Source organism: Ovis canadensis, chromosome 26, assembly GCF_042477335.2.
Source record: "Ovis canadensis isolate MfBH-ARS-UI-01 breed Bighorn chromosome 26, ARS-UI_OviCan_v2, whole genome shotgun sequence".
Lineage (NCBI taxonomy): Eukaryota > Metazoa > Chordata > Mammalia > Artiodactyla > Bovidae > Ovis > Ovis canadensis.
Window position 1 is genome coordinate 30,386,434 of NC_091270.1, and position 24,330 is coordinate 30,410,763.

The window sequence follows — 24,330 nt, forward strand, 5'->3', positions numbered from 1 at the left end:
AACGGAAGCCTGAAAAGCCTTCAGCTCTACTTGCTCTCACTTAGCTGATCGTTTCAGTAACTGCTCTGGCCGGCAACTAACAAGCACAGCACGCAGTTACTGTTTCCCCAGGAGAATAACTACAACACTGTAAGAACAGAAAGTGAAACCAGGGAGTCAAGAACAATTCCTGCCTTCAGCGGAGCCCGCACCAATCAAGTCCATTCTGACGGCTCTCCCGCACCTCTCAACCCCAGTCTGTTATCTGCCCGGCAACCAGAAGACTCTTGTAAAAGCATAAACGTGATCTCCTTTAAAATTCACTGTTGTCACCGGCTCTGGCTCCAGCTTCCCCTCCTGATGCTGGCCTACTCCCTGACCCTGACCCTCGGGTCAGCAGGGCAACCCACGACCTCTGTACTTGCCATCCTCAAAGGCAACCCGCTGACTCACATGGCTCACGTCTTAGCTTCACAAACACATCCTGGGCAAGACTTCCTAGTCTCCCTAGGCCAGGCCAGACTCCAAACCTATCCGCCTCCCTAGTCAAGAATCTCCATGAGGTTCAAGAGCAAATGGCAAAGATTGATGCCGAGTTAATAAACTAGGACCTGACTGTGGATGTCAGACAAGAAAGACAGGAGAGGGGGAACAGAGAGGGGAGACAGCCTAGTAAAAGAAGGCTGGTACACAAGCAATTACAGTGAAGAAAATAGTGATCTGCCTTAAAAAAAAAAAAAAGGAAGGTATATATAAATGCAATGATTAATTTGTCTGAGAAAGCACTGGGGTACCTATTTTTACATTTAAAAAACTATTTCTTACAAGCACTGCTTTCTATTATTTTAGGGTTTCAAGATATAATCTGGAATCATATTTATTTCAAAGTGGTATATATGGAAATTCACAAGAAACTTACTGAGGCCCATCACCACGGCCTCCTCCATTACCCAGAATACACAGATGGTCAGTATAGTGACCATATTATTTGTGGTCCAAAATGGAACACTTCTGAGTATGAATGGGGCGTTACTAATAATTATACCTTGCCTCTAAACAGATGTTAAGAGAGACTATACCTGGAGGGAAAAAAAACCAGGATGAGGGGGTCTTCAGGTCATAGGAGATAACTGCTCTTTTATTCAAAATCCTTGGACCGTATATGTTTTAGAATTTAGCAGCTTTGGGATTGTACAGAGATGATATGGTGCATATAACATATAGAACATAACACCCCCAGCAATCTCTAGAGCAGATCCACTTAATCTAATACAGCAATATTTCTGCAGTAAAACAGGAACATTCACACTGACTGGGATTAGTAAAAGCTATAAATAGCTTCATGCCAGTTCGGGGCAGACTATACAGACAAATGAGTCATGATAAAAAACTTTCAGTTTTCAGAGCTTTTTGGATTGCAAAGAAGGGATTTGGGGGTCTGTAATTAATTTCAAGTTATTTCAATCCTTGCAATATATTATTGTTCCCATGTTATACAAGGCAATCAGCATCTTCTTCCTTAAACTGTACTTACATTATAAACTAATCAGGCACACACCATGCTTGAGTTAGTAACAGCACATTTTCAGTCCTGAAATGGAAAACTTTAATACAGATTGTTTTTGCATATTACAAAGTGAGGGAATGCTTTTGCTGAATATTTTAAGATTTGACATCTTAGGTAGCCATTTAAAAATTATTATTGCCTTTACATTAGTTCCACCAAGCAATAGGTAAACATTTTACTTTACCAATGTCATACATAAAATATTTATTTACAGTATAAGGTGAAAGTGTCAGTCGCTCAGTCATGTTGACACTTTGTGACTCCACGGACTGTAACCCACCAGGCTCCTCTGTCCACGGGATTTCCCAGGTAAGAGTACCGGAGTGGTTAACCATTCCCTGCTCCAGGGGATCTTCCTAATCCAGGGATCAAACCCTCCTGCATCACAGGCAGATTCTTCTGAGCCACCAGAAAAGTGGTGGCTTTTCTGAAGCCCAAGAAAAGCTTTAAATAAGATTCAAAATTTCTTTAAAATTTCTTCCCTAAGGTTGCCTTACAGTGATATTTGTAATGCCATCTTTCCTTCTCCTACATTACAAATATCCGATTTCAAAAATTAAAGTTATGACAGGATACTTCCAGGAGTATCACGTTAACTCACATTTATTTGTTGCTGTTTATCACAGTATATGCAGCATAAGAACTGCATCATCCATTGAGGAAGCACACGAGTCATTCTCTACTTAATATAAGCCCTACTGGTCTGCAGAAACCACTGCGTGAAAGAAAAAGACTCAAAGGGGCACAAATGCAAATTCACTCAAGGAACTGTCCGGAAACTTTAGCCCCTTACACTTAAAATAATTTTGAATGAAAGGACAGGTGTATCCTTGCCACGTGAGACGTCTAATGTACCTCTGAACTGTTTCAGTTCTATGGGACTTGGGTAGAGATTCAGTTCGGACATCCTTGCACACACACTTCCTCTAGGCAGTGTGAAGAAAGAACACACAGCAAGGCTGATGATGGCCAAGGTCAACGAGCCCCAGAGACCTTCCTACCAAAAAGGCCAATGCACGAATGCCACCAATTACGTTTACATGCACTGAATTGAACTGTTTATAAATCAGTCAGCTCAGTCGCTCAGTTGTGTCCGACTCTTTGCAGCCCCATGGACTGCAAATACACGCATTGAAAAATCTAACTTGTGACTCCTCTGGTGGGCCAGTGCTTGGGACTTCCCCTTCCAATGCAGGGGCATGAGCTCAATCCCTGATGGGGAGGATGGGGCTAAGATCCCACATGCCTCATAGCCAAAAGAACCAACACAAAAAACAGAAGCAACATTGTAACAAATTCAATAAAGACTTTAAAAATGGTCCCCAAAAAATTATATATATATATCTTTAAAAAAAAGAAAACACGCAAACTTGCCTCCCCAAAAAATGCCCTCCTGATTCCTCAGCAGGTAAAGATAGTGGTAGAATGATGGGGGCAATACCTACAGTGTGCACCTAGTATTAAACTCTACGCTGTTTATACATTACCTCCCTCAACCCTCACAATAACCCTGTTAGGTAGGTAACACTATTATCACTGTTCCCTTTTCAGAGAAGGAAGCTGTGGCTTCAGTTCAGTTCAGTTCAGTCGCTCAGTCGTGTCCGACTCTTTGCGACCCCATGAATTGCAGCATGCCAGGCCTCCCTGTCCATCACCAACTCCCGAAGTTCACTCAGACTCGCGTCCATCGAGTCAGTGATGCCATCCACCCATCGCATCCTCTGTTGTCCCCTTCTCCTCCTGCCCCCAATCCCTCCCAGCATCAGAATCTTTTCCAATGAGTCAACTCTTCACACAAGGTGGCCAAAGTATTAGAGTTTCAGCTTTAACATCATTCCTTCCAAAGAAATCCCAGGGCTGATCTCCTTTAGGATGGACTGGTTGGATCTCCTTGCAGTCCAAGGGACTCTCAGGAGTCTTCTCCAACTCCACAGTTCAAAAGCATCAATTCTTCGGTGCTCAGCTTTCTTCACAGTCCAACTCTCACATCCATACATGACTACCGGAAAAACCATAGCCTTGACTAGATGGACCTTTGTTGGCAAAGTAATGTCTCTGCTTTTGAATATGCTATCTAGGTTGGTCATGACTTTTCTTCCAAGGAGGAAGCGTCTTTTAATTTCACGGCTGCAATCACCATCTGCAGTGATTTTGGAGCCTCAAAAAATAAAGTCTGGCTTAGCCCCTGGGAAAGCTGATCCTCCATCCCCGAGCTCCACTACCATGAGATTCCAGCATCCGAGACAGGCTTTAGACTTGAATGGACAGGATTCGTCTACACGTGCCCTCAAACATATACGCTAAAAAATGGGTACGTTTCCCGAGCTTTTCATGGACACCATACTAGTTCTGACAGTTGCTTCTTCGTGTCAAGAACATTTCAGGAACACAAGCATTTAAGTCCCGCAGGCCTACAGACCCAGAAAGAAAACAGAGCCAAGTCGTGGTAGCATTTCCTTACTTTGTTTTGTTGGGTCTCCTGTTCTGGGGGAGGAGCAACTAAGAATACAAATCGCCCACAAACAAGGATGGAACAGGAAGACAGTGAGCTGTCTGGGGCTTTTCCTAAAAGAGGAACAAATCTTTAGACCTTATATGACCCCAGGGCTGCACTGGTGAAAATAATTCGAGTGTATGTGTGTGTATGATTGGTCTCACCACGTATGGTAGCCAAGGGTTTAAAAGCTGAAGTCCCCAAACAAAACTGCAAAACCTTCATACCTCTGTTTGACAATGTCCCCAAGGAGATGCTAGCAATCACCAGAGGCCACCCCAAACAGGCATCCCTGATGGGCAGGGCGTGGGTCCTCCCAACACCTCCACGAGGAACAAGACAGCAGGAAGAAGGGTGCATAGGGGTAAGATTTTAACACTGTCTCCTGCCTGTTTTTGCCTACAGCCAGCCGAACATGGAGCAAGGAACAGCTGAGGAAAGGGGATGCATCTCCAAAGACCTTTCTTGGAGAACACTTTCCAAAGGGTACAGTGTTGGAAAGAATGTAAAGACCAAAGGTTTTGCCTCAGGAAAACCGTTTTGTAACTCTCTTATCTGATGCAGCAAGAATGATGCTCCCTGGAGGTTCAAGAGGAAGGGGACATCCGTGTACCTATGGCTAGTTCATGTTGCTATGTGGCAGAAACCAACACAATATTGTAAAGCAATTATCCTCCAATTAAAAAAAAAAAACTGAAAATTTTAAAAAACTTAGGGCAAAAAAGAAGAGCTCCCATCACACCCAGGTACTCGTAGAAGGAAGGAGTGTATCATCAGAGCATCCCTTGGCTAATTTCCTCACATGAGCTGCCACAGGAGTAACAGAGCAGAAAAGGCCACGAGGTGAACTCAAGCCTGGTCTGAAAGCCCATCTCTACTGCTTATTAGCTGTGTGACCTTGGGCAGGTTATCAACCCTATCTGTTCCCACAGGGCTTTGCAAGGATTAGAAAAGGAACCCTGTAAAACACTTAGAATTGTGCTTTACATCTCAAATGTACTATAGGTTGGAGTACAAACAGATACAAATTTTCCAGACAGTTAGCTTGCCCATGGTATCAGACATTTTAAAGGATATCCTTTGACCCAGCCATGACCCAGTCAAGTGTTTCCCAGGCGATTTAACCATGTGTGAAACATGTTTTCTAAAACATCAAAAACAAAACACACAAGGAATGATTTAAATCCGTTACATATACAAATGCAATATTCTTTCTTCTAAAAAAAATTGAGAAAAAGCTGTGTGAAGTTGCACAGATCAATTACTTTCCAGGTATATCTAAACTATAAAAACCTAAGAGCATTAAAAAAAAAAATCCATCACTTTTTGAAAGAGTATCTTCTAGAAGAATTCACAGAAGGCAGTAAGGACCTAGAAGGGCAGACTGACTTTTAAAAAAGACTTCATAAATCTAAAGTCGTGCTGCGATCACTGTGTGTGTTTGGCCCCAGACCCACGTACCTAGGTGGCATCAGATTCTGCAATTCAGCAAAGCAAGAACCACGGACAGATTTCAAAGCATATGGACTCAGGCTCGTACTGCACGTTCAAACCTCCTTTCCATATGGAAAACGGGAAAAGAAGCGGCCCTATTTTCCCCTTAATCAGCATGTCCTCTGAGCACTGCTTCTGCAGGAAGGCAAAGCCTGAAAGCTGTGACTTCTCCTTTTGGGAGTTAAGTGGGGAGTCCATTTCAGACTGTCCCTCTTCGCATGAACAGGTGGGTGTCTCTGGAGCCATCCAGTTAAGCCAGCAATCCAAACGCCCAGAAAAGACCTCTCGGTCCTCAAGTACCCCGGGAAAGCACAGGAGAAGTTAAACAAGATGGTGCACGTGAGAAAACTCTGGACCGCAGAGTGGATCGTTGAGACACACACAGTAGCCTGGGGAAGGAAGAACACGGCAGGAAATGGGCAGGACCTAAATTCTCCAAGCTCTTTACATCACCCAAGTCACTGCCTACCTGCCACCACCATAGGATTCTCTGTGACCTACGGATGATGGGTGTTTTGTCCCACTAGGAACACAAACAAGGGAACGTAGAAAAAGGGGGATCACGATGCTTTCATTACTTCAGTTAGAAAAGTCGAGTAAGAGGGATTCAGAATGCTGGAACCTTCCGAGAAAACTTATTTGCATAAAATGACAAAATTGTTTGCTGCCATCTGATTTCAAATCCATTTACTGGCCGATGATGCTGACACGAGTTTGAGTAAGCTTCGGGAGTTGGTGATGGACAGAGAAGCCTGGTGTGCTGCAGTCCATGCGGTCGCAAAGAGTCAGGCACGACTGAGCGACTGAACTCAACTGAACTGATGGTGAAACTGATGCTCCCCAAAGATACTTGCCTGAAGATAATTTGCTCCGAAAAAGGCTGGCATTGAAGGGCACTGTCTTTTCCCCTCATTCCACATCCACAGGGTCTCTGACAGCTTCCTCCTTGCTGTGGCTTTTCCTTCGGGGATTTCCTTTGAGCTTGTCCCTTCAGCCGGTGAACTCTCAGTAAAGGTTACTACTGATGCTTCTTCTTTTACTCCTCCTCGTCCTCTTCCCCTTCTTCCTTCTCCTTCTCTTTTATTATAATTATCATACTTATTATTATTGGGGCTTCCCTGGTGCTCAGTCAGTAAAGAATCTGCCTGCAGTGCAGGAGACCCAGGTTCCATCCCTAGGTTGGGAAGATCCCCTGGAGCAGGGCATGGCAACCCACTCCAGTATTCTTGCCTGGAGAATCCCATGGACAGAGGAGCCTGTTGGGCGACAATCCATGGGGTCACAAAGAGTCCAACACGATTTAGCAACTAAACCACCACACTTTTATTGTATAATATTACAGAGCCATTCAGTTCAGCCCTTTTTGCTCAAAACCGGTTGAGATCCAACACACAAACTATAACCCTTCCACAGTAATGATTCTATTCATGGATGTTTCAATGTTTCTAAAACATTAAAAAGAAACCACCACACTACAATGATCTAAATCTGTTACATATACTAATGTAATGTTCTTTCTTGTAAAAAAAAAATGAGAAACTGTGTGAAGTTGCACACATAAGTTACTTTCCAGATATATCTAAATTATGAAAATCCCAGAGCATTTTTTAAAAAATCACTGATGAATTCCAACTGGAAATGAGAGTCAGCACTGCTAACCGCCCCCAAATACATGAAGACCTGACTCAAGAACACATCTTTCCTTTACAAGCTGCAGAAATGTCTTCAAATATTTTTCAAAGCTACTTACTGCCACTAACAAAGTCCCAAACAGTACCTGGAAACTGGATTTGGCATCCACTGTATTGTCACCATGTCCCCCTCTCCATCAGCCCTTCTCAGGACCACACTGGCTTCCCTCCCCTTCCTGGTTTCAGCAGAAGGTGCTGGAGAGAGCACAGGTCTAGTGTCAAGCACGCCTGATGGGAATCTCGCCACTTACACCCTGTCACCTCTCCAAATCTTAGCTTCTTCATCTATAAACAGAGATCTTAATAGCAACTCGGCAGAGCTGCTATGAGGAAGAAACAGATAAAGAGCAACTTCTATTAGGAGGAAAAGTATGAGATGAGTGCCTTGGTCTCCTGTAAAACATCCCCCAAGACATTCCGAAGAGCACAGCCAGCATCCCACCTGATAGCAGAGTGGACACCCCAGAATTCCTCCCAAGGAGCAGGAGGGTCCCTGGAGTCTGTGTTTTGGATCGTGAGCACCTTGCACAGTGCTGGCCAGGTTCCTCTTCCCAAACGTCTCATCACCCGGCTTGAAACTCTGCAGTGGCTCCACAATGACCAGTGAGTAAAATCTGGACTCACCAGAACTCAGCCCCATCCCACCTTTCTGACATCTCACCCGACTCATCCCTCCTACCATCTAAACTCCGCTGAAATGCACAGCTTCATGTACTTGAAAACAGGTACAGCTCTGGGTGAAGTCTTTGCGAGCAGGAACTGTCTCTTACTCATCTTCCCTAAAGATCAGGTACGGTCCTTTGCACATGAATCATCATGTCGTAATTACAGATTGATAATACAGTGGATGAACCCCTCCTGGAAAACCCACTGGGGCTGGGGATGGGGAGGAGAAAGCAGATGACCTGAAACACATGTTGTGATGATGGGACTACAATATTAACAAGTAACAAATAAGCCGGAGGGGGGGAGGAAGATTGCTAAAGCATGCAACCCCAAAAAAGAAAAATTGTACCATTTTCACGACATTTTTTGCATTGCAGGTGAACCAAGATAAGTATGTTAGCAAACTTCTGAATTACATTTATTTAACATTTCATTCAAATCAGAACCTTGTGAAAAGCTCTGTGGGGAATACAAAGCCAATCAGGACATGATCTTTGTCCTCAAAAAGGTTACATTATAACAACAGAGGCAGGAACAGAAAACACCCAGCTCTAAAATTAGGCATCCTAGAGAAACAAATCAAAGATGCCAAAGCTTCCCATGTTGAGCCTGAAGTTATAATACACTCCTCCAGGCTTGAACTCATCAACACAACTGATTCTTGGTTTCTTCTCTGTACTGGACTCACCCTGGTCATTTCATAAACCTGACGATCATAGGACTCTGAGCGTTTTTGGAAGGCATTTTGTGGGAGTTTTACTAGATTACATCAAAGCCCAGAAGAGAGGGCTTCAAAGAAGAGGGGGCATCTGAAGCGGGCTTGGAAAGGTAGGGGATCTCAGGCCTCAGGCGGAAAGGAAGGAAAAAACTTCCAAACAAAGGGAGCACAGCAACAAAGCAAAGGGCGGAAGCAGCGTGCTGGCGCGTCTGAACCATTAGTAATTCGGAGAAGCTATGCCCCAGGAAAAATGGGCGGATATGGGCGAGAAACAGCCGGAAGGCTCCCTGAGGCTGGCTGGCTAACAGAGAGACCTTTGTCCTTGCACCTTAACAAGGGTCCCTGCCGACTGGTGAGGGGAGACACCCTCACATACCCCCGGGGCACAGGCACACGTGGCTGAGGTGTCTACCACCTGCTGTCGGGACCTCGCTCCTCATTAGAATTAGAAAACACCGCACCGTTTGGGAGCCCGGTTGACTCTGAGGTCCCACAGAGGAGGTCTGTCTGGACAGGAAATGACAAATGGGAGAACTAGGTCAATCATTCCGAGTTAATTCATCCAGCGTTTCTTGAGTGCCGGGCATACCCAAGTTGTTCTGCTGAGCCCTCCCACGACGGTCCTCCCAAATTTATAATCAGCTCAACAAGGCAGTTGTTGATAATAAACCTGGAGCATGATCTATTGAAATATAACACAGAAGTATCTTGGGCCTTTGAATAAGACCTTCAAACGTAAGCAAAGAGCCCAGCACATATCCAATAAATGCTATCACTGCAGCCGTTAACCTAGTTACGTCCTCTGCCCTGTCACCTGGTTATGCTGGCGGGGGGGGGGGGGGGGGGTCACATGCAGATGGGAAGAAGTCCCACTGGGTGCACCCATACACGCGGCTTCCCCCAGGCTTCCTGAGTAACTGAGGCTCGCCCCTAAGGTTCCATGAGCCAGCCCTTCCAGGCTCTTCCATCGTGCCACTCAGATAACACGCCAAGCTCACCGCGGATACGAAGCCAACCGCAAGTCCCGCTGCGGAGATGAAGCCAGATCTAGTCACTCCTGGAGCCGCTGGGACGCCTCACCCTAAACACTTCTGCTGTGCCAAGTTCTGGCTTGGGGGCACCTGGGCCATCATCTTGGTTCTCTAACTTGAGTTTCTCATCTGTCTTAACAGCAGCAGTCTCTATCGCCCCCTCACTTAAGTATTGTGAACCTAGTCATCATAACTCCTCTCTCACTAAAAGCCAAATCAAAACACACAGAAGAAGATACAAAAAGTACCTTTGCATCACTTCCTCTTAGAAACATACAGAAACGTCTCTTAGACAGGCCTGGTTATTATCAAAAGCAGAATCTGGTCCTTCCTGCAGTGCCCGTGTATCTATGAATGAAAGGCATGCATCATTCTTAACCCTTCTATCTTCTCTTCAGCATGGCAGGCTCACAGCTCTGACCTCCAACTGCTAAAAAGTCACTACCTATATCATCTTCTAAAATGTAAGGAGTGGGGAGATGTTCCAAATCCCCAATAACCCTTCTCCCCCAAAACTTGCTCTATAACTCAGAATAAGGCCTTTCCTTGCTAGTAAACACAGGAACACATGCATTGAAGGACGTGTTCGTGCCTACCAGGAATGATCTTTGACACTCCCTTGACCCGTCTGCTCCCATCAAACAAGAGAACTCTCCATCCACCAAGAGTGAGTGGAAGGAATTTCCAACCCTTCATGGTTTTGTTCTTACTGCTCTTTCAACCAAAAGATGCCCTGAGCCCCCACAGGAAACTGGCTGAACCTGCCCTGTTCCTACAGCTGGTGGAAATGCAGTGAAGCTCGCCTCCACTGCCCTGGTCAAAGATAGAGCCCCTGCCAATTTCTTCTTATAGCCTTTGCTGTCGTGCTTCCATTAAGCACATCTTTTGTTCTTTTTGCTCCTACAGATAGTTATTTCCCTGCCTGTCTCTAAATGATAAGCTCCGTGAGAAGCTGGAATTGTCAATTTTGCATCTCTACACCAGCAGTCCAGAAACGTCTGTTGAAGGAATTAACTCTGCTGAAAGTTGTATTTAAAATATTTGTCTGCAGGAAGGAGTCTTCAACTTAACTTCAACATCATATTTGTTTTCATAGCTACTTGAGGCTAGTTTTATAGACTTTTTTCAAAGTCTGGGCCCCAAGCCTGAAGGGAATACAGATTTTTACAGCTATCTATCTGCTTCCCAATTATTTACAGTTCACTCTGAGTTATAATCCATATATGATCTTGTCAGGCTACATTAGTCAATAAAGACCAACTTCTCAAAAGGATTGAGTGAAGCAGAAAATTCGAGCAGAACACAAAAGTAAAGCAACAATAAATTTGCTACTGTAAAGTTGACATTTCACTGAATTTGTTGTCTACTATAGCTCTTATTAAGGACAAATAATATGGTTTCTCATTTTGTCGATTATTCACAATAAATACACAAATGCTTTCATTCATTTTCCCCAGCAGACTTGTTATAACAGTACTATTTTGCTTCATCTGCTCAAATGGTAGTTATCAAACCACTGCTGAGAGTATTATGTATAAATTTGCATGCCCCCAATGTTATTCTGAGGCTGCTTTTACTCAGTTTTATCCAAAATACCTCAAAAGTACTGAACCCTAGGGTCTTTTTATGAGCCCCAACTGTTGAAGGTACTTATATTAGTCAGAGACGACCATATGAGTAGTTGATACAATTAATTCACTACATATTCAAGCATTATGCTTCTTCTCTTACCAGAAATTTAGGATTCAAAATGTAACAGAATGGGGAGGGAGGTGGGAGGGGGGTTCATGTTTGGGAATGCATGTAAGAATTAAAGATTTTAAAATTTAAAAAATAAAAAACTAAAATTAAAAAAAAAAAAAACTATGCTAATAACATGAGTACCTGCAATGTACTGAGAAGTAATGCAAACATACCAAAGAAATAAAATTGTCTCATTGAGAAAAAAAAAAAAATGTAACAGAAAAAAATCAACTCTTTACTACTGAGTTCAACAAAATGTACTAAGGACGTAGTCTGGCCACGTGACCCTGGGCAGGCTGCTTGATTTCTCCAGCTGTAAACATGAAGTACTCTTAGCTGATTCCCCATTTCAGAGTCCACTCTGATATAATTCATTCAGCATAATTTAACTCTTCAATAGGTGTTTTATCAGCTCTACAACATCTCAAAATACTTCAAATTCAAATTCTGAAAATTTTTCACTGGTTTTATACTACATGTTGTATACATACTGTAACAAGGGAGAATCTTCTGTGTTTTCAGACCATACTAGTATTTCAGAGCGTATCTTTTGAGCTTTCAGACTAGACTTTGGCACCCATAAAATAATGACTTAATCCTATAACTCAACAACAACAAAAAGCAACCAGTTCAAAAACAGGCAAAGGACTGGAAGAAACATTTCTCTAAACAGGATATACAAATGGCCAAGAAGCATGTGGGAAGATCCTCAACATCACCAGCCATCAGGGAAATGCAAATCAAAACCACAGAGACAGTCAAACACCAGTTAGGATGGCTATTACCAAAAAAATTCAAGGGAAGAAATTCTGGCTAGGATATGGAGAACCTGGAACCCTTGTGCATTACTGATGGGAATGTAAAGCGGTACAGGTGATATGGCAAACTTCTCAAACTTCTCAAAAAGTTAAACCTAGAATGACCCACTGGACTGTAAGAATTGAAAGCGGGGACTCAAACAGATACTTCTTACAGCAGAGCTCACACCAGCATGACTCACAATAGCCAGTGGTAACGACAACCCCGAGGGCCCATCGAGAGATGAATGGATCAATCTCAGTCTTTAAAAGCAAAGACATTCTAACACATGCTCCAATGCTGGATGAACCTGAAAAGCATTCTGCTGAGTGACGTAAGCCGGGCACAAAAGGACAAATATTGTCTGATGCCACCTGTATGAAGTACCTAGAGGAGGCAAGGAGAAGGGTGGCTGTCCGTGCAGAGGGAGGTGGGTTTCTATTTAATGGGTACAGAGTTTCTGTTTGAGATGATGAAAAAAGGTTCTAGGAAAGGACAGTGCTGATAGCTGCAAACACTGTAAATGAATTTTATGCCCTTGGACTGTATACTTACAGATGTTTATAATAGGAAATTCTGTGTTATGTAACTTTTACCATAGTAAAAAAAAAAAAAAAAATGACCAGACGCATTCATGAACTCACTGCTTGCTGTCACTGTTTCCGTGAGCCCTGTCGTGGACAACACTTTACTTCCAGGTAACCTGAAGGGAATCTACTGACCACATATACACATGCACAAAAAAGGATGGATTTTCAAAATTGAATATGGGCCAATTTCCCTTTCAGGGTGATGTCATCTCAAGCCATGTGAGGTATGTGAGGAGCGAGGTTCTCCTGGCTCAAACCTCCAAGGAGGGATTCTGAGCTGTGTGTCAGCAGCAGCCCGGCCAGTTCCAGTCTGCCCTCAGAGGGGAGCGGAAGTAGAAAGCGGAGATAACCATCAAGGCTCAGACACTTCATGACAAAGGACAGCAGACAATGGCAAAGCAAGGAGGGAATGGAGAAGCAAGGCGCCAAACCCAGGGAGAGAAAACGGTAGAGAACCAGCCAGAACAATGAAACAAGACCTTGTTCTACGCCTGTGATAAGCTTTACTGAGAATCTGTCCCTAAGAAAATAAAATAGCTGGCCCCAAAACGTGCCGCCCCCGCACTGTGGTCTCCCAGACAACCCGAGACGGTGCTGGGTGGCCCACTGATGATGCAGACACCGCAAGTCACTTCTTTAACCTGAGGTCTTGGCCGCCCAGACCAAGGCTCCTCACTGCAGGGAACACATACCATCTGCCGAGCTCACTCAGTTCCAAGCTGAAGACTTCTCTACCTTTCTATACCTTCTCTCCCGACATGGAGTCAGAACTGAGTACATAACTGTAGAGTAAACAGCAACTGGATGAATGATCAAAATTGTCCACTCCTTCGTTTCAGGGTCCAGACCGAAACTGCCCAGACTGCAACCCGAATTGCACCTTGACTTTGAGAGAAAAAACAAAAACGATGCATTCAAAGCACCTGTAAGTGAGGCAAATAAATAAACCCTCTCCTATAATATTTTAAACTCACCCTGACTTCCTGAATCACCAGGAGAGCTATACCCCAAAGGGGAAACAGCAGTTCACCCACATTGCCTCCTGGGACCTTTGGACTTCGCTTCTATAACGGAGAGAAGAAAGGGGTGCCATCCGTGTCAGTCCTCAGGGCCACCGAGAGCACGCCACGAACCCAGGGCATCCCCTAGGGCCACCAGCTTCTCATCTCATTTCTCTGTCCCCTCATCCCTGAGGACCTTGACATTCCAAGCCAGCTCAACAGTGCACACGAGTGAAGTTTTCCCATATGAACAAAATCCCAACATCCCCCCAAAGAGTCAATCAAGATTTACCTCAGGATTACGATTTTAAAGTGAGATTATACTTTCCTGTTCTTCTGTCAGTTGCAAATCCCCAAACCTACTAGAATTCACTTAAAACTCATCTACAGTGTTTTCATTGGAAGAAAGCAATCAAGAAAGCTCTGACCCGCTGAGCAGCTGGGAATTTCTTTGCTGAAGGTTTGGTTTAGTCTTTATTTTTCTAGCTGCTGGCCCTGCTAACATGATTCAGTGAAGGTCGTATTTAATCTCACAGAGAAAAGCTACCTAAGCAGTTCTTAGGTAAGGCTTCAGGAAAAATAAATTGCCTGGGCTCTGTGGCTACGTCTGTTGCTTCTCCCCAACAATTACAGTCAGAGAGGACAAAATGAAGGCTACTGTTAAGATACCAGGGCTTGACTTCAAAAGAACTTCCCTGCCTATAAGTTATGGGCTGAAAGTTTGCTAATAACAAAGTTATTATTAATAACTAACCCACCAAGAAAGTAGCAGCTCCCAAATGTATACCTCTGGTTTCTCAGCAACTAGAGCTTATTTACATGTACCGGAAGGTATTACTATCAGCATTAGAACATAAATGTCAGAGGAATCGAGTGGAGGCCTCGGTCCAAAGGAGAAAACCAGACCATTTTTTCCACCTTCTGGATATTGAACTCCTTAATACAAAGTGATAACTGCTAACGCAAAGTGACAAATCCCAGGGTTTCCGGCCTGCATACATATACCACCAGGTTTGTAACACAAGAGAGGTCTGGCCCATCCATCTTGAGCTGGAATCCAGCCTTCGGAGCTAACCTTCGCTCTCGGGCTGAAAATCAAATCAACAAATATTTACCCAGTGCTTACTGCATATCAAGCACGGGTGGGGAATGCAAGGAAATACGACAGGATCCCAGGTCTCAGATAACCTGGTCAGGGAGGTGTTGCAAACGGGAAAATCCAGGGAATCAACGTTTTTCACAGCACTTCAAAAGGGTGGAAAATATTCAAGGTGTTTGGGACGATGGCCAAAGGAATGGCACCCACGGTGTGTTGCTTCTGAAGAGATTCAGAGCATCTTATTATTTCAAGAGAAACTGGGGTTATTTTAAGATGAGAGGAGGTAGGGTTGGCGGGGGACACACGGGGAGACGCGGTTATAACCAAATGAGTGCTCTAACTCTCCTTTTTTTCCTGGTTCTTTTAGATTGAGTCGCTGTATTTCCCTATATTTCTCTTCACAACTTGCTTCATTTCCTAAGTCCTACCCGGTCCAATATGGTAGCCACCAGCCATATGGCTGCTGCAACCTGGCCAGACTGAATTAACATGTACTGAAGGTATAAAAGATAACCGTGGATTTTGCAGAGTCAGCATGAAAAAAAGTAAGTAAATGATCTCATTAATAGTTTTATGTTAATTACATGTTGAAAGGATAATTTTCTGGACACACTGGACTAAATAATAGGGCATTAAAATTAACTTCACCTACTTCTTTTGGGGCTCCCTAGGTGGATCAGGGATAAAGAACCTGCCTGCCAATGCAAAGGACGCAGGAGACACGGGTTCAATCCTTGGACTGGGAAGATGCCCCGGAGGAGGAATGACAACCCACTCCAGCATTCTTGCTGGGAAAATTCCACGGCCAGAGAAGACTGGTGGGCTGTAGTTCATGGGGTCCCAAAGAGTCGGATTTGACTGAGTGTCTGAGCATGTGCTTCTTTTTACTTTTCTAACGTGGCTACTAGAACATTAAAAATTATACATGTGGCTCACATTCTATCTGTATTGGATAGTGTTGTCCTAATCAATATTCTTTTTTCTCAGCTGTGCTTTGGCATTCTCCTTCTAAACCCCTAATGGTTACACCCAACCCCAGTTTCATAACCCATCTAAAAAAACCTCTCCCATGTCTATAAAGGAATCAAAACTATTCTAAAAATTTTTCCAGACACAAATTCCAGATTTGGAGGCTTCTTCAGTTATAGAAAGTCAGAAAGTCTCAATCATACTCCGATTGAGACACACAGAGTGTCAATCCCATTTAGAATCTCCCCATGGAGAATCCCATGGGGATTTGTAAAGTTTGCTATGTGGGGAAAATAAAACCTCCCGCATTTCAGGGCTCCTGTGAAACAGCCAGGCCACCTGTGACACAGGAACCAACAAGGTACAAAGACAGTGTACATAAGACAGGGCAGGTTGCATTCACTTCCCCTCGAAACAGTTTATTCTTCACCTACCACAAGAATCGGATCTCTAGCCATTTGTCTAAACTAACTGCTCTGCTCCAGAAGGATAATCAAACTTCTCTAATCTTCTCAAGAGGGCCAAATGGTTACAGCCTTGACTAGGTTCCTGGGTTAAGTTTGCAGGGTCTCAGGAGGCCCTACCTCTCTAAGCATGTACATTTCAAAAGGGTCAAAGCCATGACCTCACGGACACCTGTAGTTGTAAGAGCCTTATGTTCCAAAAGGTGAGGATGTTGACTCAGAAGAGGAAAGGAGCAGAGGGTTCAATCCCTGGGTCAGGAAGTTTCCGTGGAATAGGAAACGGCAACCCCCTCCAGTTATTCTTGCCTGGGAAATCCCACAGACAGAGAAGCCTGGTGGGCTACAATACATGGGGTCGCAAAGAGTCAGACGAGACTGAGTGGCTGAGTGCGCACACCATCTCTCTACCCACCCGCCTCCCCCCCACCCCGGACCATTGGCAGCGGAGAGGGATGGTCGTTCTGATGTCGTCTATGGAAGGTAATCCACACCCAGGTTCCATCAGTTTCCAATGGTATCACTTCAAGGTATGGGGGCCAACACCGTAGCATCTCTCTGGCTGCTGACCTGGTTGTAAAGATCAAGAAAGAACTCTCGCCTCCTACCCCCTTGTCAGGTGCTTCTGTCACATACACAGAGGGCACATCTGTGAAGCGGGTAACATCTCAGACCCTCCACAGTTGCTGATAAAACAATGCGTCCCAACCTCCCAGAGGAACCATCCATCTTGGTATCTTGAAGCCGTAAGAGCTGAATCAGGACAAGGGCATATCTAGATACTCACTGGCTGGGAAAGCTCTGATTCTAGAGCCTGGCTCTGTACTTTAAGGCAGAGAGGGCCTGGGAATGGCCAAGCTCATGAACAACACCCTCCTTAGCAACATCCGATTTACTTGTCCTCATCCACATTTACCAGGGATGAGGTTAAAGGGGACACTTCAGAGTCGTCTTGAGAATATTTTTCTGGTTATAAAAGTAATTGTGGTGTTGTATTAAATCTGGGGGAGAAAGCCAAACATCCATAAACACACCATCCAAATGTTTCCTTCCAGTTTTTTTTTTTTAATGATATATATACAAACACACACACGTTTTAAAAACGAAATTAAGGTCACAGTTGAAAATCCTCTTTTTCTCCATTCAAAATACACCCCAAATACCTTCCCATCATTAAACACAAAAGCATGAATTTTATCAGCTATCTGTACTCAGGGCCTGGTGCGCTGTACCGCATTTAAATGTGCTCCTATTGTTGGGGATTTAGGGTGTTTCCGAGTTCTCAGTATAACAGAAGTGAACAGTAAACATCCCTGTACATAAATCTTTGTTCTGCTTCTTGTCACTTCACATCTGTAGGTTCCTAGAAGTGGGATTACTGGAACAGAGAGCTCAACATTTTTAAGACATTAAGTGTACACAGCTTAACTGTATTCCAGAAAGTTTATTTCAAAGTACAATACCCCAACTACAGTACCAAGCGCTTAGTTTCCAAACTATAGTGACCGCAGTACCAGCGATGGCATCCATAGCTCAGTCTTAACCCTGTGCCGATTCTCTTTTCCGGACTCCCTACTTACCTCCTACAACCTGGCAAAAATAAAAGAGCAGCAAGGAAGACGAGCATGGGGGAGGGGACAGCTTAAGGGCTATGACAGTACTGCTGATCCATTTCATCAACATGTTATCTTCTTTGAGGGGGCTGTGGTTGCCTCTAAAGGTAACTGAGTTTGAGTCTTAAGGCCTCAGGTCAGGGCACCAATTCCTCCATCCTCTCTGGCTCCAATACCACCTCTAACGTGGTTTCAACCATGCCCAAAGGGTGACTACTCACAGCCTCCTGTTTACTTGTCTAAAGTTGGCCATGCCTAGTAATTTGATCCCCCAGAAAAAAAAAAAAGGGCCAAACTCCAAAGTTAGAAGTGGAGGGTCCTCTAGCATTTCAACTTGTTCTGCATTTGCTATCAATTAACTACCAGCTTGTCTCTTTACTTGCAAAAACGTCTCAATGACATTTGTGGCAGACACAAGGTCTACCTGTCTGACTCCCTCTTCACTCTCTCTCACTCAACAATTCAAGAGGCAATAATTTTCTACTCTACACCTTCGTCTCTTTTTTCATCACCTCATTCCCTCAACTGTCACCTTCCCCACTCATACTCTACCACCACCCCCCCCACCCATGGACACCCTAATCAGGTGCCAGGACGCCCTGGTCCACCACTGTCATTGTTCTCATCCCCTTCAATAATTTTACAGCAAGGAGCACGGGAAAAGCTCTTCAAAAGTAACACGTTAGATATGACTTGAAACATGTCTGTAGCTTCTCCTCACTCAAAACATCAACCTCATGACGGGAAAGTCCGCTGGATTCTAAGCTCATGGGGCCAGGAGCACGTCTTCTATCTAGAAGGTATTTCTTTGGCTCCTGCAAAAACCTGACATCTGTAAGCTCAAAAAGAATAGATGAAATGGGAAGCTCATCTTTCCTTTGATCACATTAGGTGTGTGAGTATCAAATGCTCTTACACAGACAGCAACGGATTGCTAAGGATGCTGGAAAAGAAATTATTCATGAAACCGACAGAGCAACGGGTTAATCTCAAAAATGTTTAATCAAAACTGGACTGGCTTTTATCACGCAGAACTCTAAAGCAAGGTATTTTGTTGAACTAAATTGGCCTTGCCCCTGATATAAAAATGCTTAGAACCAGAAAGAACGACACAGCCTTCTCATCTCATAAGTGTGGGGCTACAAGGTGTGCACACAGGGCATGGGACATACGGAGCCGTATTGCCTGACTCGTTCTTTCTGGCTCATTAAAGCTGAATACTAAACTGATAAGGGGGAATATAAGCCACCGATAAGGGGGAATATAAGCCAAAACAGAAACAAACAACAAACAAACCCATGACTCTGTGGCCTTCCTAGAGAGAGACAGGCTCATGAAACACAATGCTCCTCTGCTTGTTCAGAGCCGAAAATTCAAAATATCACAACCGTACTACAGATCCCATTTCTGTATGACAAGCAAGGTCAAAGTGGGCAGAGTCAATGGGGAGGGGCCACAGATTACCTATTCAAAGAGCTGCCTAAAAGGTGGATAACAAGTTCCACCTGCTTGCTGTCCTCGTCCTGCATAGCCTGACCTGGGAGCCAATGAAAAATACATGAAGAGATTCGGCCCTGCGAAGAGACCCTTGATTCAGTGGTTCTCTGCCTTTGCTCTGGCCCACACACCTGAGGGATAGGGATCCTGGACACCCTGGTCAATGTCAGAGGCTTACTGGGGGGGTGGGGGGAGGGATTCTCAACAAGGAAGAGACAAGGAGAGGAAAGGGCTTGAGTCTCAAATCTGAAGGTCTGGGTGGTTTCTAAAAGCCCCCTCCTCTCCATGATTCTGATACACATAAGTCCCATCCCTCAAAGATGATAGAACCATGCAGCCCCATCATACAGATAGGAAAACTAAGGTCCAGAAAGGAGAAGTGAGTGGAGAGTTAACAAAAGAACTGAAAGTTCTGAGGCTCTTTGAGTCCATGCACCTTCCACTATCCAGCGTCTTGGACATAGCTGTCAACAGATATTTAATAAGCAAATGAAATAAGGACCCAACGTTTGCATTCATTTAACAAAATAATCCCCTCGGTTACTGCAATGGTTCATATCCTGGGGTCCCTGGACCCCCAGCAGAGCTCAAAGTTACTGATGGGGGGGCAGAGGAAGATGGCAGCTAGTTTCAGAACCTCAGAAGGTTCAACAGGACTAACAGTTTATCTAAGGAATGGCTGCCCAGGCTGCCTACAACATGGAGTTTCTCTGCTCTGGGTTGGAATTGGATTATCTATATTTGCTGATGCTGGTTCTCAGGTCAACCACGATTTCTAACTGCAGTGTGTTTCTGAGGAATAAAAACAGGCCCATAAAGTCTTCCTAACTAAACACAATCTGCTTCAGAGGCTGTTTGTCAAAAGATGGAGCTGTTAAGATGGGAAATCATTTTAAAAGCATCTTTGGAGGAAGAACTGCTGGTGACTATGGGTCTTCTGGAGGGGTCACCACCCAGCCTCAGATACCTGCAGGCTTGATTTCCGTATTGCCTTTGGTATTTTATATAAAATATTGGCTTTGGTTTAAATCTGGATCCTATAGATAACTTAACATTCTTTGGTGAAAAAAAAAAATCAAGATTTAATCAAATCTCATCACTCCCTTTCTCACCAGCCACCCCCACTATGAGGGCCACTGCTTGACCCTGCCTTGGGCATAAATTATAGCCGAATATTGATCACACCCAGGCCAAAAGTAGGGCACGAATGGGGTGAACAGGGACAGAGGCCCTAACTTCCAACCCCTGTACTCAAAGGAACATGTGTCCCACACAGACCAAAAGAAGAACTGGCTTTACTGCTAAAAATAACAGACATTTCCCAGCAATGTATGTTATTTATATATACCCCTTTATGTATTTTATATCTATTATAAACATACCATCTATTACATTTATTTTCACATATGCTATCACATATTATTTCACATATATAGTGTCAGGTACATAGTGAGCATCCAATAAATGCAAGTTATCTGACTTGCTTTGAGGATGTCATAGTGGGCCTCCCCTAGGGGAACAGTGGTTAGGACTCTGAGCTTCCACTGCAGGGGGTTCAGTTTCCATCCCTGGTTGGGAAACTATGATCCCACATGCCCTGTGGTACGGCCAAAAATAATAAAGATGTTATAGCAAAAATTAAAGTCAGTTAAGAGCATATCCGTAATAACAGATAATGAAGAGTCTTCAGCAACGAGGAAGAAAATTCACACTAAAACACAAGACCTTGGAAAGGATTTTTCTTGATATAAGGAGGGAAAATACACTGGTCCAATCATTTTTACTTCCATATCATTTGGTCTCCATGGACACCATCTAACTTTTGACAGAAAAAAACTTACTAACAATATCAGATGTCTTGTTAAAGATTTTAATGCTCTACATAAAATAGTTATTCTGTATTTAATTCCTTACCATTCTCTATATTCTCTCAGAACAAGCAAAATCACTTCTTACTGAAAATTCTCTAAAAGAAAGTCAGTGTTTAACCCACAGTCATGATTCCCTGACTTGTAAAGTTAGGAATGCATAAGAATGCATACGTGGTTAGTCGGTCAGTCCCATACGACTCTTTGCAACTCCATGGACTGTAGCCCCCGCAGGCTCCTCAGTCCAGGGGATTCTCCAGGCAAGAATACTGGAGTGGGAAGTTAAGAACGATCTGATAGAATTCTGCAGGTGAATGCCTTACGCATTTGTAGACTGCTGTAACTTACGCAACCTTCTTTCAAAACAGTATCTCATTTGTTCCCAAAAGCAACCCTATCAGATATTCAGTTACATTTGACTATCACCTTTCATAGAACTCACCCCTAAAGGTACTTACTGTATTTATTTTTTGGCTAGGTATCGTCAGCTCACCAACTAGAATGCAATTTCCCCAAAAGGTAAAGAAACTCCCTTCCTGTTCTCAGTTAAACCCACAGAATCCAGCACTGTGTCTGGGGCATAGTGAATGTTCTATGAATACTTATTAAATGAATAAAGTCCCTTATCTGCGTTAAGCCTTTTTCTGGTATGAAGCACATAACAGAACCATGTCCCCGATATCCCATTTAGAGTTCACTGGTCTGTTCACTATCAAAAGGAAAGTTTCACCAAAGTGCTCTAAAAACAATGAAGCTTATATGCCATGACACCAAGAATAAAAGAACAGTGTCCTTGCAGACATGACAAAATTGATGCACATCAAACTCCCCAATGGTAAATGCCCAAAGTTTTAAAGTTTCCACTACTAAGTTCAAACGCCTTGAACTAGCTTTGGTATACTGAATATCTGCCTAATAAAGTATACGGGAAAGCAGAGGAAGGGAGAGACTGGGTCATGGTTCCTGGAGCTGTCAGGACTTTGGTTCACCATATCTGTCTCCAGTTTAGCCACAAACCCCTAGTTTGAATTATCATGACACTTTGACAGGTAAGTCAGTCTGAAGTGTGCAGAATTATCTCTAACTTTTCAAGGACAAAACAAAAAAAAAAACTCATTTAGAATGAAAAATGTAGATGTTTAATATTAAGAAGCAGTCACAAATCAGAACAGACAAGAACTCGGATCCAGAAGGCCAAAATCTAACTTCTTACACAACAGGCTGTTATAAATTATAACCATTCACTAATTATAGTGAAATTCTGGACTTTGCCCCATCAATCAATACATTTTTCAAGGTATTAAAAAATACCACATGAAGTCCTCAATATTCCATCTACTGAAGTTTCCTTAGAAAACACAAGTTTTTCCAGGATTTTGTCCTTTCCCTCTCCGAAAAAGGAGTGATAGGGGTGGGGTGAGAAAAACCTGAGTTCGGGTGCATGAAGGTAAATAGGGGTCACCTTCCAGGTCGTGGCGAGGAGCGTGCCTAACGTCAAGACTATCTACCTTCCCTTCCAGATTGTCACCAGGCCCTTCTCTGTACCTGCCCTTAAGCACCAAAAAGCAAAGCGCACGCTGCTGAGTCCTCAATGTTATCTGCAGTCGGTCTGAAAACTCATAAACGAATGCAGGCTTGACAGCAACCTTGGTGATTCCTGAAAATCCACAACAGGAAATGTAACTCTCCTCCACCCTCCCTCGCCATTCATCAAAAGCAGACCGAGTCACAGCGACGGGGAGGCCGGTGGCACAGGGAAGATGCCAGCACTCTTCGGAGCAGAGGACCGGGCGCACTACCGATGCCCACACTGGAGGGAGGAAGGGAGGGAGGAAGCGGGGAAAATGTCCCCAAGTTCCAAACACTATCCTTTAGTGGCAAAGACGACAGAAAACCACGCCGCCAGTACGTGGCCACCTCCACTGCCAGTGCCAAGGGTCACATTTACAGCGATGACCAGGGGTCCCGCCGACGCCGGCTGACCTCGGCGCCTCGCCAGGTGCCCGGAAGGCTGTTTATGCGCCCGGCTCCGGCTGCCAGCCTCCTTCCCGCTTCTTCCCCTCTAAAGGGGTAGGGGGTGAGGGCGGCCCACGCAGCCACACCTGGGGCCCAAACTGAGATGCCGGTGCGTCCTGGGGGCGGGGCGGGGGGGGGGCGGTGAGCTGCGTCCTGAAACCCTTTCAACTTGCAAAAGGCTGCCCGAGCCCTCTCAGAGCCGGCTCCCTGGCACCGCGAGCGGCCGGGCGCCACGATGGGCCGCGGCGGGCATCGCTTGGTGGGCAAGCCCGGCCCGCGAGGCGGAAAGGAAGTGGCGGCCACGGCTTTGCACCAACCACGTTCGGCCGGCTGGCGAATGCCACTCTGCGCCCCGAGCGGGGTCGGAGGGCGCGGGGCGGGCACTCGCGTCCCCACCCCGCCGCCGCCCGCGCCCCGGAACCCCCTGGGGACGCCGGCACCCCCTGCCCCGGGCCTGCCAGCGGGGCGCCGCTCGGTCCCCGGAGGCTCCCCGCCCCCACCTTGCCCGCTCCGTAGCCGAGGCGGGTCAGGCCGAGCGCGCGAGGCCGGCCCGGGGGGCGCCCGCGGGGACCCGGAGGCGCCCGGCGCTAGGCCGCGGCCCGGACCGCTGACCCCTCCCGGGACTCGCCGCCCGAGCCGCCCCACCACCACCACGCCAGCCCCGCGCGGGGACAAGTGCAGCGACAAAGCCCCAGGGCCAGGCCGGGCGCTAGCCGGCGGGAAGGAGGACGCCGCGTCCCTCCCGGGCGGTGGCGGCAGCGGCCCAGCCCCCAGGAAGCCGGGCGCGCCGGCCAGGCCCCGCGCGCAGCCCCGATCGGAGCCCGGCCCCCCGCCGGTGGCACCCGATGCCCGCGACCCTTCCCCGAGCCCCGAGGGTGGGCGAGCCCCGGGGACTGCCACCGGGCGCCCCATCAAGTTTCCTTCGGCCGCGGCGGGTGGTGCCTCTCCCGGCCCGGGCGCGGGGCGCAGGCTGCGGGCGGACGGCGGGTTCCTGCCTATTTACGCCAGAGGCTGCCTGGAGAGAGGCGCCGCCGC

General features: G+C 45.5%; 1 protein-coding gene across 4 annotated transcripts in view; it reads right to left on the reverse strand.

The window, feature by feature from the left end:
• Positions 1–24,330, reverse strand: part of IRF2 (interferon regulatory factor 2) — an 84,568-nt gene that overhangs the window by 59,415 nt on the left and 823 nt on the right. The window contains exon 1 of one of the 4 annotated variants that reach the window (XM_069573203.1): positions 22,825–24,095. The exons of the other annotated variants lie outside the window; for them this stretch is intronic. The gene's annotated coding sequence lies outside the window, so the exon portion shown is untranslated. Of the gene's footprint in view, positions 1–22,824; positions 24,096–24,330 lie in introns of those variants that run through there. 4 annotated transcript variants of the gene reach the window in all.